Below are 16,557 nucleotides of genomic sequence, written 5' to 3' on the forward strand. Positions count from 1 at the left end.
GCAGATCTGGCATCCATAGAGCATCCAACAACCATCGCTGCCCCAGGAGCAGCAGGTGATGCATTCCTTGGAGGCCAGATCTGCTACCCCTGCAGACCTTGCCACCTGAGGTCGCCTCACCTTGCCTCATGGGTGAGCCGGCATTGTGAGTGGGGATGCACGAATGCAGCAACCAGTTCGCAGAAACTTCCAGAAGAGCAATCCTAACCTGCTAGGAAGGGCAATTGAGGGGCAGTTGGATCCTGTGGTTCTCTCTCCCTTTAGGAGAAGAGGGAGTTGTTTGGGTAAATAAGGAGATATGGAACCAGAGGCTTCCTTGTTGGGGAGGAGAAAAGCTCCTCCACTCAGTAGAGAATGAAGAGGGTGAGGTGAGGATATTTATAGCAAGAGTAATAAAAAGAAATTGATATTTAGGGGAACTGAATTTAATTCTAAATTATATTCTGGAAATGTGGGAGATTTCAAGGGGTCAAAAAAAAATGGATGTACCGTGCCATATTAGAAGCAATAAAAACCTTGTTTTGATGAAATGGAAGAGCCGCAAAAAGATTCCATTGAGTACATGGATTGATAATATGGACAGATTAGCTACATACGAACGAATTGCATGTCAACGCAAAATAAGAATGGATAAATATGAAGAAATCTGGAACGAATATTTAAGCGATAAGGCGGATAGTAGGAGGAGGAGAGAGAGCTGGGAAAATATTATTTAAAAAAGGTGTAGTCGTAGGTATATCAGTGTATTCAAATCTGAATTGTCAAATTGTGTTATTGTTACTATGGTTTTTGTTCTATAGTGGTACCTCGGGTTAAGTACTTAATTTGTTCCGGAGGTCCGTTCTTAACCTGAAAGTGTTCTTAACTTGAATCACCACTATAGCTAATGGGGCCTCCTGCTGCTGCCGCGCCGCCGGAGCATGATTTCTGTTCTCATCCTGAAGCAAAGTTCTTAACATGAGGCACTATTTCAGGGTTAGCAGAGTCTGTAACCTGAAGCGTATGTAACCTGAGGTACCACTGTATGTGTCTTTTGCAGTTGATGTTTGTATCGAAAAAATGATTAAACAATTTTTTTAAAAAAAAGAGAATGAAGAGGGTCATACTAGGGTGGGGTAAGGAGAAGTCTTGCAAGCAGTTGCAAACAATTCCATAGGCTGCCTGCTATGGAAGAGCAACCAGTCGTGCAGCTCTGCCATCAAATGGAGCAGCGTTACTAGGGAGTCTGTACCAAAAAAAGCCATATACTGTACAGAATGAATGTGTCTGAAGTCTCTATGACAGTTCAGGGGATGACTCAATTTCCCCTCCAGATTTGACAGCAGGACGTAATCCCTGAAGAATAAAACCGAAAGGAAAGCAACATTCCCATTTGCTGGAGTTTAGGCTCTTTCAGGGCTCCTGAATACGATGTGCAGATGGAGTGAATTTCACGCAAAATTATCTGCAGCAGCTGTGCAGTAAAGTTTTCACATGGCTCCTTAGGGGTTAAAAAATATCCACTCCCCCCAACCCCCCCCCACACCATTACATAATATATCCTGACTGAAAATTCCATTAGGCAAACCTGCGTTTTGTACAGCTGCAAAAGGATGCATTGTCATGATGAAGTTCATTCTAAGGAGCAAAGGAATTCCTGTTCAGTTAAGGTCATGAGTCAGAAATACCCTTTTTCTGTGCCATCAGGCTTTTGAAAGACAACACCTCACTTCCTGCCTTGATTCACATACGGTTCTTATTCCAAAAGAAATACTTGAGGATTTTAGGTATACTTTTGCATCGCGACACATCAGCTTCTAAGATTATGCCAGGGTTCCATCCGTTTATCACCACTTTATATGCGCTACTAAAGGCTCTGATTTTTTTAAAACTCCACAACATTCTTATTTTGTTGCTGAAGACAATGGGAAGTTGTTCCCGATATAATTATTATCACACCTGAAGGGGTAAAAATATAAAAGCCGTTTTTAGCGGGGTAGGGGTGTTCTCGAGACTTTTATGCACTTGGGTACAAAAGAGGGGAATTGTTTTTAAGAGGTATGCAGGTTAAGTGCCCTGAAGGAGAGAAAAAGAAAAGAAAAAACAATATCTGTCTAGAAGAATGAGGGGGTGCATCTTTTTAGGATTGCGTGTGTGTGACAAATTGCCCTTTCAATTTCTGCATATTGAAAATCATATGCCTGCCAGCCTGCTCCAATTTTTACAAAAAAAAATCTATATGAGATCTTCCCCCCCCCAAAGTGTTTTATAAATAATAAATATTGCTATTACACTACACCAGAAACGTTCATCAGTTTCATGTCAATGTGTCATGTTCTCCCTTCTCTCTATTAGACATTGTCAGAACTTCACTCAGAAGACTACATTTCCCAGGTTTCCCTGAGGAGAGGAAATGACTATTTAACCCATTTAAATCTGCAGCACTGATGTAAACTTCTCCTGTACAGGAGTGTTAATAATCAGACGTCAGTGACTATGAACATCAACCGCTTTGAATGACAGCTTGCGAGTCATTCTAACCACATTTACAAAGATCAATATTTTTATCCACTGTGAATAACTTCTGTCCTTTTCGATATGGAAAAACCTTTGCAAAAACAAGAGAGAATATGCTAAGAAAGAACAATTTAAAGTAGAATCTATACTAAAAGTGACCTCTACGGGGGAAAACTGAGGTGCGTGCAAACTGGTGATTACAGTTTGGCACCAAGCACTTCTTGACAATCTAAGTGTGAGCGCTCAGCCCTTCCTGAAGGTACCCAGCACATCACAGGATCCAAACCCTCTTTTCCAAAACCGCAAGCTGCATTGTACTTTGTTTACTGCTTGCTTATCCTGAACTGCAGGGCTTTCTGACATGCAGATCGTTTTGGAAACAGCTTCTCTCATCTTCTTTGATGGCTTCAAAAGGCCGGAAAAAATCTCTCCCCTTTTGGACAGCCAACCAGCCAAACCCAAGAAAACTGCCGTTTAGCTGCGTGATAATTAGAGCCCATTTATAACTCAGCTGACCTTCCTTGCCCTTAAAATAACTTGCCGTGTCCTTGCTAAAGGAGTACAGGCGCATCTGATCTACCGAGTTCAATCATTTTTTTTACATAGAATGAAATTTTCAAGAGCACCTTAAGTGGTTGGTGGAAGTCAACAAATGTGACAGTCACAGGATAAAAAGCTCTGCAGAGGTCAAGGGGGAGTCAGCGGAACCTAATATTCCCATAAACCTGTCATCCTTTAGGGAACCTACTTCTGCAACATTAACCAATTAGGGGTAGAAATTTTGTTCCGTTTGCACTTGAAAGCAAAGCTACCTAATCTATACGTACACAAACAATACGTGAATTGATTTGGTAAAGTTGGGAAAATCAATGAAAATGGTTTGGCAAAAAACAAACAAACCTACCCCGATTTAGGACATACGTTTCAAAACATGTAGGGACGCGGGTGGCGCTGTGGTCTAAACCACAGAGCCTAGGATTTGCCGATCAGAAGGTTGGCAGTTTGAATCCCCGTGACAGGGTGAGCTCCCGTTGCTCAGTCCCTGCTCCTGCCAACCTAGGAGTTCAAAAGCACATCAAGTGCAAGTAGATAAATAGGTACCGCTCTGGTGGGAAGGTAAACGGCGTTTCCGTGTGCTGCTCTGGTTCACCAGAAGCGGCTTGGTCATGCTGGCCACATGACCCGGAAGCTGTATGCCAGCTCCCTCGGCCAATAAAGTGAGATGAGCGCCACAACCCCAGAGTCGGCCACAACTGGACCTAATGATCAGGGGTCCCTTTACCTTCAAAAACATGTAGTTATCTAAACATGCATTCTACGGATTCAATGAGCATGCAGATTTCCCATGGGCATCTTGCTGGCCACTGTGAAAACAGGATGCTAGACTAGATGGGGCCCTTGGCTTGATCCAGCAGGTCTCTTATTATGTGAGGCTCTTGTTCGAGACAGTCATCTCCCCCTAAACTTGTGGGTCTGAAACTCTGTTCCAGGGACTGCTGTAGCCCCTTGGAAACATATCAGGAGATTCTCACCAAGATCGGCAACGACAAATAAGTGTCGCTGGTGGCTAGCTTCTCCATCACAACCAGACATCCCCTGTAATATGCAGCTGTAGGGGAGTGTCGGTGCATTCATGCTAAATAATATTCCTTCCGGATTTGCAATCAGCTCCAGCAATATCGGCCTTCAAAGACACCACCTCACAGACTCACTTGTTCCGCTTGGCTTTGCATTTCAGATAACTTTAAGGCCTTTCACAATAATCGTTTCAATCTCCTGGTTACTTTACGCTGGGCTGTGTATTGCTTTAATTGGCAGTTATTGACGCTGCTTTGTGATGTGTGTGCGTGTGTGCGAGCGAGAATAACTAAAATGAAAATATGTCCAAGACTGAATCTACTGAGCTCTTTGGTCCTTCCCTACGTACAACTGCGAACCGCAATGTGTGGTCTTAAAAATGCAGGGCTGTACAGTCGTACCTCAGGTTACAGACGCTTCAGGTTACAGACACTTCATGTTACAGACTCTGCTAACCCAGAAATAGTACCTCAGGTTAAGAACTTTGCTTCAGGATGAGAACAGAAATTGCATGGCGGCAGCATGGCAGCAGCAGGAGGCCCCATTAGCTAAAGTGGTACCTCAGGTTAAGAACAGTTTCAGGTTAAGAACGGACCTCCAGAAAGAATTAAGTTCTTAACCTGAGGTACCACTGTATTAAAAAGCACAGGACACCAAGTCCATTAATAAATTCCAGTGGAAAAGAAGAAGCAGGAGTTATCACCGTGCGCAGGTGTTAATTAGGAGAATGTTTCTCTCCCGCAGCTGAGCACCTGTTACCAAACATTTAGAACTCAGCTGGCGCAGTGTCAGTCAAGCAAAGCCCTGGTGCTTTATCGTTGTGCAACCTCAGGCTAAACTAGACCTGCAGAATCAGGATTAACGCAACTGCTCATCTTTCAAAGATGAGGCCGATTTGCAATCCTCGTGTTTACAAGGCCCTTCACTGCAACGCCTGGTTCTGGAGGGCCCTTGGGCGAGAAGCACCCATCTTGCGGCCGCCGCCTCTATGCCTGCCTCTCCTTTTGTGCATCTCCTGCAGGAGGTTGCTGCTCCTTCCAGCGCTCGCTCGCAGAAGCCGCTCCAAGATGCAAACTGAAATTCCAAGGTTTTTGTTTTAGTTTTTGCTCCTACGTCCCGCTTTTGTGAGCAATCACAGAAGAAATTCACCAGTGGGTTGCTGGAGAGCACCCAAACACTGTAGATTTCTGGCAAGCGGTGGTCTGCCTTGAAAATTCTTACAGGAAGATCCACCTCATGGCGAGCTTTTCCCAGGTATCCCTAGCTGACCACTGCTGGGAGGCAGAATGAGTTGCCAGATGGGCCCTTGATGGGATCCATCAAGGCAGTTCTTCTGTTCTTATTGGCAGGCTTTACTAACAAGCAAACAAACAATTCACTCTACATTATACTGGTAACGAATCCCAGAGACCAAGAAAACGTGCAGACTTTTAGTCTCTAAAGAGCCGGAATGAGATTCCAATAGCAGCAATCTCGCTCCCAATTAGGTAGTTCCAATCTCGTTGAAGTCAATAGGGTTCAATTGTTTCATTTTCTTGCTATTCTTGTTCTAACACACTGACAACAGACAAAAGCAGGGACGGTGCTGGATTTCAGAACTGAGGGAGAGAAGTAAGTACTTGGAAACAAATTACCCCTGTTTGCAAAAAAAAAAAAAAAAAAAAAAAGCCTGAACCAATTACAAACAGAGCCCAAGAAATCTCTGAAGTCTGGCTCGACTCATGATTAGTTCTGCTTCGCACCAACCTTCCCTGCAATAGAGTCTCCCACCTCCCTCTTTTCCAAACATACCTCAGCAGGGGAATGGGGGGGGGGGGACCAGAGGCAAGGAAAGATCAGGGCAAAGATGTTCCCGGATTTAAGTTCGCACTATAGACTCAGCTACATTAGTAAAGAAAAAGCGTTATAAATGCGTTATAACACTGTGACACCAGATGGCGCTGTGGAGTCCCATCTTTCATCCACGTGATTTCTCACTATGAGGTTTACAACGAGTTTTCCTGAAATGTTTTTGATATGTCTATATCCAGCCTGTGTTTTGAGAAATACAGTGGGTAGCTTTCAAACAGGCTAAGAAGCTCTTCATCACTGGTTGGGACACAGAATCATAGACCCACCATCTGAGCTCTCACCAGAAGTGGTACGGCCAAGTTACAGGTCAACCTCACCTGGAAAGAATTAGACCCACAATTAAATTCTGCGATGGAGCCATTCTAATTCTGCAACAGAAGAAGAAAACTCTGGATCTACCTTAGTCAACATCCTTTGGAGACCCAAGAATATCTACTGTTTGGAGGCTATGATTTCTCAAGAAAGGAGGTGTTAAGGGACAAACTCTGATTGTGTTTATACCCGTTGTAAATACGAACGAACAGTACTGGTTTCTTAAGAGAACGTTCATGTAAACGTTCCGACGGCCAGCTACTCTTGTTTATTGTGAGAAGCTGTAAATTGAAAATGTGTAAATGGAATTTCCCCGTGAGCAACAATGGAGTCAACCGCACTCTAGATATAAACACACCAGGCTTGCCAACAAGTCTGCATAAGTTTCTAGTCCATAAGAATGTTTAATTAATTCATATATTAGTCATTTGTGGCACATCGACAGCTTAAGAGGGAAACAAAAGCACAGCTCTTACAGGTTCCAAAAAGCTTCACAGCCAATTTGCCCGGAGAAAGTTCTTACATACAACAAGGCAACGAGGCAATTCACAAGCCTCAAAAGGCTGTCCAGCTGAGGATCTAACACAAAGCACATAAGCCAAGGCCAACGCAATGGCTTTTTCTGAGGAATTATTGCAGGTCACCTTGGCTTGAATCCAACTGAGGATGTTTCATTGCATTGCATCAACACCTATCTAGATGGACCAATGCTCAGTATAAGATTCAGTACGGACATACGAAAAGCTTTCTTTATTTCCCTAATTTGTCAAATTTCTATACTGCTCTTCATCCAAGGATCACCCACACACCAAAGTTTAAAAGGCTATTATCAGTGTACTGGAAGAAGCAAAGATCACCAGTGTCGAAGCAATGGTTCTTCAACATCAACTTCGTTGGACTGGTCATGTTGTGCAAATGCCTGATGATCGTCTTCCAAAGCAACTACTCTATTCCGAACTTAAAAATCGAAAGCATAATGCTGGTGGTCAACAAAAGAGGTTTAAAGACTGTCTCAAGGCAAATCTTAAAAAATGTAGTATAAACACCGACAACTGGGAAACACTGGTTTGCGAGCGCTCCAGTTGGAGAACAACCTTTACCAAAGGTGTCATGGGCTTTGAAGACACTCGAACTCAGGACGCAGGGGAGAAACGTGCTAAGAGGAAGGCACGCTTGACAAATCCAAACCGTGATCAACTCCCGCCCGGAAGCCAATTTCCCCACTGTGGAAGGACGTGTGGGTCCAGAATTGGCCTCCACAGTCACTTACAAACTCATTGTTAAAACCATGTTTATGGAAGACAATCTTACTCAGCCACAAGTGATCAGCAAAGAAGAAAAGAAATACCAGGGAGGCATTCAACAAAGCATACAGTGAAAAACTCCCTCAGAACAACACAGCCAATCAGGGACTGTGCTATTGGGAAAGACCTGGGAAGTTACTGCCAGTCCAAGTAATAGACCATACTGGCATAGATGGGCAAGCAGTTTGAATTAATATAAGGTGTTTTCCATTGTTCCACTGTAAGCCTCCCAGGTCTAGTCTTTTTTCTTCTCCAAATCTCATAGACTTAGGGATAATAATATTCCACTTCTTGTGAGCACTGAACTAAGTCAAAGGTGGGATCCCTGTAGCCCTGTAGATATCGCAGGACTTCAAACTACCCCAAAAATAATAGTGGGGAGTGAGAAATGAAGAGATGAATGTTTAGCAACCACGAAAGCCAAGAAAACAATAAACAAGTTGGGAAATTGAATGTATATATATATTTTTAAGTCTTCTCAAATGCTGTACAGGGAAATATACCAGAGTAACCACATTTTAAAAAAATAAACCAATAATTTAATGTATAAACAATAGGCAAGAAAAACACTTATATGTGGCAAAAACCAGTGTATAACAAATATGAAATGCGTTTTTACCACATGTTGGTTGTCTTCAGTAGTATAACACAGTCAAACACAAGCTCTCACATGTACATATGAACGAAGTAAACCAACTCTCTTAGCCCAATGTGCCAAGTAACATAACAACGTAACAGTGGTGTTTAAAGCAGCTGCCACACTCATATTAAGGGCAAGCTAGGCAGGCCAACACAGAGAATATTTACATAATCCCAGATCTAAATTACTCTGGGACATCCCTGGAACCTCAAAGGCAAACAAAGACTGGCAGTCATTTCCCATCGGCCTCATCCGGCACACTCAATGATCCAGAGGGCCACAGGTTCTCCACCCATCCATAACGGGCCATCACTTCTATCAATTACAAAATAGGCATGTTGCTAATTTCACAGTTGTTCCTAACGAAAGAAAGAGACAGAATAAACTAGCAAGTGACAGGTTTTTTTAAACTATCATTTTAGTTTCGGTTTAGTTTAGTTTTTGCTTTTGATTTGCCTGACTGTATTACATTTACGTGATCGTACGCCACTCTGGAATTCTTCATAACGAAAGGTGGCTTAGACATTTAAGAGAAATACATTAAATAGATAAGGGTCTACGCTCTGCAGCTCAGTAAACAGAGAACTGAGCAAAAAGTGGCTGTAAGTGCAGTTAGAGAACTAGGTTGCTCTTTAAAAACTTATCCCTGTGCTCTTTCTATCAAACGAGGAGTAATGGTGAAGTGGCTTCTCTCAGAGGTCCCTTGTCCTCATCTCATTGCATTCCCCAGTAGGCTTCATCTGTGGAGAAGTGATCACTATGGTCTGGAGCAAACTTTAGGTCCGTGCAGGGAGACTGTGAGACCCAGCAGTTAGGATGGTGTCAGCCCCAATATCCTTGGATGCCAGCTGACCCTGTTCCTGCCCTCCACCCACCAGGTAGTACAGTGTTCGAAATTAGCCAGGCACATTTTGCACCTGACTATTGGCCACTTGCAACCTGGCGCCTGACGTCTCCACCATCCAGAGTTGCATGCTTGGGGATCCTTGGATCTTGGCTGTTTTCACATGCTAGCAACACATCCTCTTGAATTCTATCTATTATATTTTATCTGCACAACCAGAATTTCAGGAACAAAATTCACTGCAGGAGCAGTGAACAACGTTATAGTTCATTGTTGTAGCTTGTCTTCACTCACCCCAGCCCACTGCTCTGCTCACAGCTGTGAAGAATATTCCTACATTGTGAATGGTCCATGTTACCATTAAGAAAAAGAGGGAGGGAGGGCTCTATATACACATGGACCATCCTTGGTTAAAGTGACTTTTCTTCTTTAAGTTCTCAACGTTCTTAACCTAGCTCAAGGTTGTCATCTGAACTAGGCAGATGTGTAACTGAGAATCCATCACAGTCAGTCCATCACTTGAAAAATACAGTGGTACTTTGGTTCTCAAACTTAATCCATTCCGGAAGTCCATTCCAAAACCAAAGCGTTCCAAAACCAAGCCGCGCTTTCCCATAGAAAGTAATGCAAAATGAATTAATCCGTTCCAGACTTTTAAAAACAACCCCTAAAACAGCAGTTTAACATGAATTTTACCATCTAACGATACAGTTGATCCATAAAATGAAAGCAATAAGCAACGTACTGCAGTCACACAATCAAACCATCAGTAGCTGAACTGGGTTCCACACAAAAACAAAAACAAAAGAGCCACAAAAACGCAAAATAAATAGCAAAAACAGACAGATCTCAGCGTAACACTCAAAACGGAAGTGTGGCACTCAAATCGGAAGCATAAGACTCAAAATGGAGCACGTTCGACTTCCGAAAAATGTTCGCAAACTGGAACACTTATTTCTGGGTTTGCAGTGTTTGGGTTCCAAGTTGATTGAGTACCGAGATGTCTGAGAACCAAGGTACCACTGTAAAGTCTTTAGAGCCGTCTTGGCCAAAAATGGCAACTAAGCATTTCGTCTTGGTGACTATAACCTTGGTTGAAGGAGACATTTGGTGCCTAGCTTATCCATCTGATTTTCTAACACTGGAGCTAATTAGGGGTCACCTGCCACTTTAATAATGCATAGCATTAGTCCAGAGAACTGTGAGAAATGTAAATATGGACAGGCTCAAATATTTGGACCAGAAATAACTTGAGCAAATCACTGTCTCTCAGCCTAAACTCTCTTGTAGGAATAAAATTGACAATCCCCATCTACACAGCCCTAAGCTTCTTGTGGGAATGGCAGAATATAACAGTGGTGAATAAGTTAAAATTTCTTTAAGTAAGGATTCCACATCTCTATTTTACGCAGTGCTACTTTATATTCACAGTAACTACGGCTGTTACTCACAACTTCGATCTTTCTCTTCACTTCCTACACCACCCATATTTTTGCTTTGTAGTTCACTATGCTCGCATTCACACTGTAATTATTTTTGTACTTTATTGTAACCCACCAAGGAAATGGCATCAAAGGGCAATATATTTTTAAAAAATCTTTTGAATGTATGAATAAAGTCAGAAAAAAATTCTGTTTCTGAAACATTAGTCACTTCAGAACATACCTCTACATGCCTAAGAGGTGTGCTAATCCTGAAAATAACCTGATCTTGTTGCTACTATGGAGCACCATAAGATAGCTCTATCTCTCAGGTTCTGTTCTCAAACCTCCTCTTTCAATGGATGGCAAACACATAAAAGGAAATCACTTCAGGGATTTCCCTTAATCCAAGACAACCGGCAGCATCAATGTCTCAAGGCACATATATTGATCACCTCTCTGAACCTTGGTTATTATTTCTGTAGAATGGGGCTACCGTATTTTTTGCTCTATAAGACTCACGTTTTCCCTCCTAAAAAGTAAGGGGGAATGTGTGTGCGTCTTATGGAGCGAATGCAGGCTGCGCAGCTATCCCAGAAGCCAGAACAGCAAGAGGGATTGCTGCTTTCACTGAGCAGCAATCCTCTTGCTGTTCTGGCTTCTGAAATTCAGAATATTTTTTTTCTTGTTTTCCTCCTCCAAAAACTAGGTGTGTCTTGTGGTCTGGTGTGTCTTATAGAGCGAAAAATACGGTAAATATAACTTTAGCTAACTTTAGCTTATCTGCACACCAGGCACTTCATGATATCTCTGAGCTCATCTCTGATCGCTCCACCTCTTTTGGTACCATTGACTGATCTGATCTGATGTCACAATGGTCCTCACCAAAATAGATGCTGGAGCCCATAAATGAGGGACAGCTGTGGCGTAAGAGGGCAACCCTGCTCCATGGTTGTGGCTGGAGGTCTTGCAACCATAGAGAGTGGACTGTTTAGTGCAGGGATGCTGAATCTGTGATCCCTGAGATGCTATGGACTCCAACTCCCATCAGCCCCAGCCGGCATGGCCAGTGGTCAGGAATGACTGGAGTTGTTGTCTAGAAACATCTGGGACGCCACAGGTTCCTTGTCTCTCCTTTGGATTTAGAATTCCAAAATCTATAGGCAATGCTGAGCTAAATTAAATATTGTTGGGTTGCATTAGCACTGCGGGCAGTTTGAGTGGCACTTAAGAGGCACAGCTTTGTCGGGCAGTCCTTTACCTTTTTACCACAAACAGACAAGCAAGAGCAGCTCCTTTTAAGATAGCATAATCAAAGCAATGTTTCTAAGAAGCACATCGCTAGTAGCAGACCGTGAGTGGACGATCTGTATCTAGACAACCAGCAATTATTTTAAAACAGCGCTTTCTTTATTTTGGTGTGTTTGTGGTCTTGATTACTTCATGCTTGCGTGGTTTATGTGTGTCCACTGCCAAAGCTTATGTACACTGCTGAGTAATTGAAAAAGGAGGACACAGAAACCCAGGCATCCCATCATCCCTGGTAACACAAATATCGGGCCATGTGATTGGCACCTGGGTCTCTCAAGAGGACAGAAAGTCTCTCACACATGTTGCTGGGTCTATTCACCTCCCCCTCTTACCTGCTACTCTTGTGATTTGCCTCCCCATTCATTCTGGGTTTCCATTCTTATTCTTCATCCTTTCAACCCTCTTTTCTCCTTTTCTCATAATTTTCTCAATATCAGTCCAGGGGTTGGCAACCTGCAGCCCATGGGCCACAAGCGGCCCACGGGGGTCATTTAAACGGCCCATGAGCCACTCCCGAACTGAGCCACCCGCTCAGCGAGTCTCTGTGCGCTGCGCCAAATCGGTGCAGCACGGAGTAGGGACTCACTTCCGTGGTGCCGGAAATCACATCTGCAGAGATGCAGACGCCGGAAATTGTGTCTGCACAGACGTGATCCAGCCCAAGGAGCAATCTCCACGGGAGTAAACTAGCCTAGGCGAGGTAAACCTTGCCAACCCCTGTCATAGTTCCTATTGTTCCCCTTTGCCTTTTCTCTCCCCAATTCCCCACTAGGGCTGGGCGATATCTAGTTTTCAATGTCGCGATATATCACCAGCTAAATGTCCCAATATGCCGATACAGTGGTGCCTTGGATTAAGAACTTAATTCATTCTGGAGGTCCATTCTTAACCTGAAACTGTTCTTAACCTGAAGCACCACTTATCTAATGGGGCCTCCCACTGCCGCTGTGCCGCCGCAGCCGCACAATTTCTGTTCTCATCCTGAAGCAAAGTTCTTAACCCGAGGTACTATTTCTGGGTTATTGGAGCCTGTAACCTGAAGCGTCTGTAACCTGAAGCGTCTGTAACCCGAGGTACCACTGTATATCACAATGTCTGAAATAAGGGTGGAGCTATGTAGAGGCACTGGCTAGCTTCACAATTTTCCCTCAATCATGGTTGTTGCCGGTGCCTGCTCTTGTGATTTGCTGCCCCCCTGCATGAGGCTAGGCAGAGCTGAACTGTCAGAGTTAACAGAGTTAACAACAGTTACAGGAATTGAGAGAAGCGTTGGCTGGCTTCACAATTTTTTCCCACCAGTGTGGTGTAGTGGTTAAGAACCGGGTTCGCGTCTCCGTTCCTCCACATGCAGCTGCTGGGTGACCTTGGGCTAGTCACACTTCTCTGAAGTCTCTCAGCCCCACTCACCTCACAGAGTGTTTGTTGTGGGGAAGGAAGGGAAAAGAAGAATGTTAGCCGCTTTGAGACTCCTTCAGGTAGTGATAAAGCAGGATATCAAATCCAAACTCTTCTCCTTATTGTGATTTTTGCATAGCATGTGCACACACACACACACATTATGATTCGCGATATATTTCCAGGTCGGAAATTATGAACCCGACACCACAATATGGACTTCAAACCGGTTTTGGACGATACATCAATATATCTATCGCCCAGCCCTACTTACTGCTTCCACAAAATACTTTTCTATCCCTTCATAGCCTTCTCAGGGAAGTGGGACATCATTCAAGTCATAGTTGCGCAGGACCAAGCTCTGGAATTTCTTCCAATATTAGCGCTCAAACTGAGAGCATGTAAATTAGTAAGCAGCGGCAGCAGCCATGGATGTGGTTCACCACTAGTAAGAAACAACATGGTCAAGAACTGGGGAAAGGGGCTGTGTTAAAGTCTGCGAGTTTCTGCAGCTTTCTGTCCCAGCTGGATATACCAGTACTGATGTCTGGCCTGGGCTGGCAAGCCACCATTTTAAATTTGTCACAATGTCTCCAACATTGTAGTGCTGTCTGAAGCATTGTGGGAAATCAAAATGGCCACCTGCTGCACCCATAGCTGTCAACCTTCCCTTTTTTTGTGGGAAATTCCCTTATTTCAGCACCATTTCCTGCTGCTTCCCATTGCTATCCTGGATTGTTAGATATCCCGTAGACTGTCTGCGGGACAGGTGAGGCTGCTGATCCCTTATTTTCAAATCCGAAAGTTTACGGCTATGCTGCTTGATCCCTTATTTTCGAGGCTGCTGATCCCTTATTTTCAAATCTGAAAGTCGACAGCTATGGCTGCACCTGCATCATGCAAACCCATGGCCAGGGGCCCACCAGATACAGGAAAACAACTTGCCATTGGGCCCCTCAGACTTTGAGGACCCAAGTTATAGACTGGCTTGAACCCTCTCAGTTAAGCTTTGCCTGGAAAGTTAAGGTTGGGGAGTAAATAAATCCAAACCACCAGAGAGAACAGATTCTGTTCTTTCACTAGTACTGTACATTTGGGACTCCATACCCTCTTTTAAAAAAACAACAACAACTGCCTGGTTTTTAAATTCTGCAAAAACATTTGCACCTCAGAGGAAGGCAATATATTGCATCAGAGGCTTTTGGCAGGTTAAGAGAAGGTGTGATTGCACGTCTCTCTTGGTTAGAGGCGAGCTATTTCTACCGTAGCAGATGGAGGAAGTTATCACACTCATATGCAACCCGCCTCAAATGCCTGCTAAGCAAAAATAAATCTATTGATCCACAGCAAAGATATTTTCGAGGAGATGCTGTACACAACAACAGGGATTGTCAGAAAAAGGAAAAAAAACATATTGCAAGTTTGGGATGGTAACTTGAAGGCAAGCTCCCTGTGTTTCAGGAACAGATTGAGATGGGGAGAATAAGCACATGGGGCTGCAGAAAAGGCAATCGACAGAGCAGAGCAGGTCATGGGCAGAATTACTCTAAACACCCGTCAACCACGCGGCCATAAAACTCGCCTGACCAGTTCCAATTGGGCAACGCCAGGGAGAATTTATTCCCTATAAGCAATGCTGCAGCTTATTAAGTAGAGAGACACGGCTGTCAAGCAGGAAGTTGCAGGAACACTGGGCTGGTCCAATCTGTTTTGAGCCAGACAAATTAATTGGAACGACTTTCAAACAGTTTTGTGGCTGTAATTCTGCAAACAGTAGTCTATTCATGTCATCTGTACAATGTGTTAAGTGGGTTTCTACATAAACAAGATTCCAGTGGCTATTGCTCAGGCCTGCCCCCTTCATTGCCTACTTGATGACAGGCCTGAGCTAAATCAACCCGGACAGTACCTACAATGCACATAAAACAGATCCAGAACTCGCCCCAAACTAGGCCCCTTTTTATAGAAGGGCCCCCTTAGCCCTAGGCAGCCCAGAGAGCAGAACCTCCATCTTTCAGAAAGCATCGCTGAGAGGCAGAAAGCTATTGCTGTTAATAGTTGTTGTTGTTATTATTTGTTAATAAATTATTATTATCATTATCATTATTTGCCCTAAGGTCCCGGAACAGTTACAATTAAAACACCATGTGAAAAACAGTTTAAAACAACTTACAATAACTGAAATAAAACAGGTTCTAAAAACATATCTCTCAAGTGTCAAAAGCCAGGGCAATGACTACAGAAATGCAACAATGGATCCATGGATCATGTACAAAAACCAGTGGTGTAGGGTGCAAATTCCAGCACTAGCTGGTGGTGCAGTAGGGTGGAGACACCCTTCTGCCACCGGCATCGCTGCAACCTGCCAAGGTGAGCCACCAGGAGTGGTGGCTTGGCCCCGGTGGGGCACACATGCAGCCTTGACCTTGCTGCTGCCTTGTCCACTCGATCCTTATCCATCCACGAAAGCTGCAGTGGTGCTGATGTCCGGAGACTGGCTTCACGGCTCTGCCCCAACCCACTGCTGAATGCCATGAAGGACAACAGATAGTGCTAAAATTTCTTTTGGACAGTTGCAGGGACATTGAGATGAAAACATACCTAGTGATTTTGTTCTTATTACCCTAATTTTCCACCAGGCCTGAGAGGGCATGGCCTTGACTGACTCCAGCTACAAAAGATGAGGCTGTTGAACAAACTATTGGGCTGGGGTTTTGTTGTTATGGGGCAGGTGGGTTCTTGCTGTTGGTTTTCTCTATCTTTAATTTAGATTCTGTTGTGATTTGTGTGGAAAGTGTTTTGTATTTTTAAATGTTTAATTTATTGTTTATGACTACTTTTCTTCTGTTGTACTTAGGTATTTTTTCCCATGTTGTAAGCCACCTTGAGAATCTTTTTGAAATGTGGAAAGGCAGATTGCAAAAAAATACGTGTATGTATAAAAAAGCATACAAAGTTATCCAAATACACTGATAATCCAAACGCATAAAATATATAAAAGACTAGATAGCCACCATTGAATAAAGCAGGCAACTTTAGCTTTAGCTTTAAAGATATTGGCTAAATACCCCAAAACAATCTTGGTAGTTTCAGGAGTATAATCCCTCAATAAATATTGGACTACAGACTCTTCATGATCGATATTTTAAGCTGTAAGGGAGTCACTAGGAGGTCTCTGTGATTGGAGTCAAGAAGAGGACAATCCAAAATTATGTGATGTATTGTATCTGGTGTTTTATTTTTTATATATACAGTACTAATTTTTATTAAATTTTCTGTTTTACAATTTCTCAGCGCTGGGCTGAGATGAATGCTGAGAGGAACGCCGGGGGAATCAGTGTTTTACTGATAAGGTGAGGAGGAAAACAATGTATGTATAAGATATTTCTTGTTTGTTTGTTTGTT

The 16,557-nt window shown here is 43.4% G+C and overlaps 1 protein-coding gene across 1 annotated transcript in view; it reads right to left on the bottom strand.

Annotated features, from left to right (window-relative positions):
* The window catches only part of PRKCE (protein kinase C epsilon), a 302,630-nt gene that overhangs the window by 265,053 nt on the left and 21,020 nt on the right, over positions 1-16,557 (bottom strand). The gene's annotated exons all lie outside the window — the stretch shown is intronic.

The sequence above is a fragment of the Podarcis melisellensis genome, assembly GCF_964234715.1.
Source record: "Podarcis melisellensis genome assembly, chromosome: 3".
NCBI classification, from domain to species: domain Eukaryota; kingdom Metazoa; phylum Chordata; class Lepidosauria; order Squamata; family Lacertidae; genus Podarcis; species Podarcis melisellensis.